The sequence below is a fragment of the Rhinolophus sinicus genome, linkage group LG01, assembly GCF_036562045.2.
Source record: "Rhinolophus sinicus isolate RSC01 linkage group LG01, ASM3656204v1, whole genome shotgun sequence".
NCBI lineage: Eukaryota > Metazoa > Chordata > Mammalia > Chiroptera > Rhinolophidae > Rhinolophus > Rhinolophus sinicus.
Window position 1 is genome coordinate 202,769,559 of NC_133751.1, and position 4,452 is coordinate 202,774,010.

Here is a 4,452-nt window from a genome sequence, read left to right on the forward strand (position 1 = left end):
AATTTTATGATTAACCTCAAGGCCTTGTTACATTATGTCCTGGAGCGAAGGAGTGATTTCAAAACCTGAAGTTTTAGGATATGACTGTCTTTGTTTATTCCACTAGGGACCTCCCTGTCTACCTAGGGACATGCTAACTCTCTTGTATCATTATCAGTGGGGATGGAGGGAGACACTGCCTGTGGAAAACAGCCCAGGCACAGAGTAAGTGTTCAGTAAACACAGGATGTGGCATCTGAGCAGGACTGGCTTTAGAAGTCCCCTTGTGTGGCCCTCCTTTCCCTTCCATCAAAGAACCACCTGTCTGTGTATCTTGCATCTGGTTATGGGTACCCTCTTGTTATGCTAGCTATTTCTAAGTTCATTTAAGGGTATAAAAGTCCGTCTCCTCTAACATACCTCTACATTCCCATTGAGAACCCTTCCATAAGATCCCCGATATGTTGTCATTGAACCCCCTTTTGAATATATCTCAAGATGGAGAACAGGCCACTTCACAAGACAGCCTTACAAGCTTAACATGTAACGTTTACCTTATGAGGCCCAGAACTTTCTGATCTGAAATGAAGGCTTTTTTTTCCTGTCACCCAAAAGATAATTTCAAAAGAAACTGTCAACAGATCCAACATCACCATCAATAATAGGTGCTTGTCCTTACGCCCAGTTGGTAAAGGGGGGTTCTGGGGCTTGATTCTGTGTCCCTCTCCTGGGGAGAATGAAAACTGTAGGGGGTTCTGAGGTGGGACTGGATGGGCGCGTGGGGAGTGACCTTGACAGGCACAGCCTAACTCCCCCCATCCTTCACACAGTTGCCCCAGGTCTGGGCATAGTCACAGTCCATGCTATTGAGGGTAGGCAGAGCTGATCCCCTGCTCAGAGGCGCCAGCCACTTTATGCAGAAAAAACCAGCAGGGACCCTTCTCAGAAGGGGACTGTGGGCACAAAGGATGCCCAGGGCTGTCCTTAGGGGTGAGGTGATCCTGCTGAACCCTCTCAGCAGCCACTTCTGGGCAGCCCTGCCTGCCTGGTAGGGGGGGACTGGGGATAGGCAGCCTCTGCAGGCTGGAGCTTCCTAGGAAACCAAGCCTGAGATCTGCTCTAATAAAGTAACCTCGAAGTAGGGGAGATGGTCCTACTTTCCCTCCTGCTGAACAGGCAAGTTGTACTGGCTTCCTGCTCAGCATTTCACCCTTTTCCCAAAGGCCCAAGGACCTGGGTGATGTCATCCTCAAAGGCCCTTCCCTGGATTGTGGGCTCCAGAGGTGAGCCACCACCCCATCCCTTGAGCAGGGGGCCAGAGCTGCCTCCTCTGACATCTGCTGCACTGGGCTTGGGGTCCGTGCCCAGGAAACACACCTGGTGACGTTCTCTGGCTCCCAAGAGTAAAGCACAGGGACCTAGAAGGCGCCACCCTTGGGTGGCTTCTTATTTCCAAAGGGTCACATTTAAGAGTGAGGAGGGGTCCCTGGAGAAATAAGACTGTTTGCAGAAGAATAAATGCCACCTTGTGCCTGCTGACTTCCTACAGAGGTCTGTGGGCTTGTTCCGGGCCTGTGTAAATAATTCAATGGAAAACTCCAGAAGGGAGGCAGCTCACGTGATCCTGACCTTGCCCGCCAGCAGCCAGGTTATATTAATAAAATGTTTCCCCTCTGAGCAGTCAGTGACGGGGTCAGGATGCCTCAGTCACAACCCAGATAAATAAGACATCGCTCTGGGCTCCTGGGGAGGGATCGCTGGGTAGGTGGGATTTCTTCTGGGAGACCACCCCTCCCGCTGCTTCTGCGGTCCTGCTCAGAGGCTCCAGGATGTGGCGCCTGTAAAATTGCAAAGCCTGGGTCCTGGCTGTCCCAAACGTGTTCTGCCCCCCCCCCCGCTACCCCCGCAGGGCAGCCCGGGGCCCAGGCAGTTTGCTGGGGGTAGGGGGCGGGAAGGTTTCCGGCCGGCTTCTGCCAAGCCAGGCAGGGTGTCCCCCTCGGGCAGCAAGGAAGGAGGACCACCGAGCACGGCCCCTGCCCCCTCCCCCACTTCCCAGTCCAACTCAACGTCGCATTCCCTGCCATCCCAATCGGCACCTGAGAAGTTGGGGGTTGGGCGGATCCCGGGCCCCAGCCCTGGGCGGTTCCTCCTGGGTTCGACCGCCCCAGTCCGGCCCTCCCGTCTGGGAGGCGGCCTGGGCGGGGAGGAGGGAGCAGGGCGCAGGGCGGAGGGCGGAGGGAGGAGGGAGCGAGTGGAGCCACTGCCCAGAGGCCGCGCCGCCGAGGCACAAACATTTCCTTATGTGGTGGCTCTGAGGGCCGAGGGCCTGGGCGGCGCCCGGGGGGTTGCTGGGGACGCCAGACACGCCCCGAGTGATCGAGGCCACCCTGGCTCCCACAGGCAGGGCCGCTGCCCACCGGGATCTCCGCCTCATCTTGTGGACTAGACAAAGAGGAAAGTCCCCCTGCCCTGTCCTTTGTCCCTTGGAGCAAGTCCTACGTTTCCCCAGGAGGAAGTGGCTGCTGCTTCTCCAGCCAGACCCTCTTTCCCGACTTACCCTGCATTTGTGGAGAAAGATGCCTGAGATCTGAGGTTCAGGCCAAGTCCTCAGGCCTGGGCCAGGAAGGAAAGCAGGTGTGGGCTGCCTGCTCTCCTTTGCCGAGGTACCACCCCGGCCCTTCCCTGGCCCATTAGCACAATGCAGCACCCTCTTTGCCTCGGGAGCTATATTTGGCCTTGGGGTAACAGAGGGACTCATGGGAGGGACGCCAGGGAATGGAAGTGGACGAGGGGCATCCTTTTAGTTCCAGGCTCTAGTCCTCCAAGAGCACTTGACAGCTTGGGGTGGCTGGAGCTGCCTTCTCACTGCAAGGGCAGGTTTCAAGGTCTCCCTGCACTGCTGGGGGCAGGGAGGACAGGGAACTGAGCAGGTGCCCGAGCTTTCCAGAGCCTGATTAATGCATCCCTAGCTCTGACATCCCCCTCCCGAGGTTCTGGGGTGTCTGCTCTGACCCCCAGAACTATCCTTGGGCCAGTATCTCTCTTCTCCAATGTTACAGCCTTTAAGCAGAATTTAATATCTGATAGGGCAGCTTCCCCCATGGGATATTTTTTAAGTAGGGCTTTTAGCAGGGCATTTGCTCAGCCTAGTGAATCTCTAATTGGTCTAGTTTCAAGGAGTATAATTTGAGGCTGCATCTGAGAGAAAATTCCTGTATTGGAGGCCTTCGCGTGCAGCCCCACCCCCATGGGCTGAGGGAGAAGAAACTCCCTGTGCCCGGCCCTCGCCCTCCCCACCAGCTTCCCGGTGACTCCGATCAGTCCTCATCCCTCCTCCTGTCGCCCTTGATCCCTGGCTCCCTGGGGTCTGTTCCTGTGTCACAGGACACTCACTCAGCTGCCTTCCCCTGCCACTGCTCTTACTACCCAGCATGGGAAAATCAGCTCCAGCCTCAGCGTTCCCCTCAGCCCCAGGGCACTCACCCCATCCCGGTTCTGTGGGAATGGCCAGGATGCAGGCCCAGCAGTTAGAGAACCACTCTTCTGTAGGCTGCGGGGTTCTGGGAGCTGAAGTCAAGAACGCTGTCAGTAAAATGACAATAGCCATCCTGGCCCCAGGCACTGAAACAGTACAGCACTGCATAGACTGTCCAGTTCTAAGACTCTCTTTTCACACTGAGGAGAGGTCCCCAAGAAATCTGAAGAAGGGAGATGGGGAAATAGACACTCAAAACCATGAGACACGCTAATCCAAACACTGACAAAATGTCCCAGTCTCAGAGTTAGATGTGACCTTAGTCGTCACCTCATTCACCCCAACTACTGAGAGCAGAAATCTTTTGCACTATTCCTGGATTGTTTCCAGTGGCAGGGAACTCACTACTGGAGTGTGTTCTGTCTTGTATAGAATTGAAATCTGCTTTCTTTAATGTCCATCTTCATGGTTCTTGTCTGCCTGCCTGTGTTCTCTGAAGGCAGGGTCCCAGCGAGTCCCACTGCCCTCCCACAGTGCTGGTGGAGCATAGTGGCGTTCAATGAATGTGTGGTCCGGATGAATAATGAAGCAATATTCAATGTTTGTCAAAGTGCCACCTCGAAGCCATCCACTCTGGGCTAAACCACACGAGCATTTCCCACCATCTCATCTATGACACAGTTTCCTGAACACTGTCCTTCCCAGCTCGCTACTGCATCCAGGTTGCAGTGTTTGTTCTAAGGAGTGGACCCCTGAAGCAAACTCAACTCTCCAGATGTGCTCAACTGGCGCAGAAGGAGAGTGCTGTGTGCTCTGTGCTGTCATCCACACAGCCTGGCCCTGTGAGGCCTTATTTTTAGCATCCTGCTGTGGTTGCATCTCTCTGAGCCCCAGGCTGGTCCTTTGTGTGGCACAGCTGTAGCTTTAACTTTCACAATTTTAACAAAGAGAAGGGCTCCTTGCTGTACATGGCAATAGCGCCTTGCCCTGGGATGGGC

General features: G+C 55.0%; 1 long non-coding RNA gene across 1 annotated transcript; it reads right to left on the reverse strand.

Annotated features, from left to right (window-relative positions):
* Positions 1-1,593: 1,593 nt before the first annotated feature.
* On the reverse strand, positions 1,594-2,369 carry LOC141567523 (uncharacterized). The gene is made up of 2 exons (XR_012490211.1): positions 2,076-2,369; positions 1,594-1,817 (listed from the first exon to the last, which is right to left on the reverse strand). It is a non-coding gene; the product is annotated as an uncharacterized LOC141567523 (long non-coding RNA).
* Positions 2,370-4,452: the final 2,083 nt, after the last annotated feature.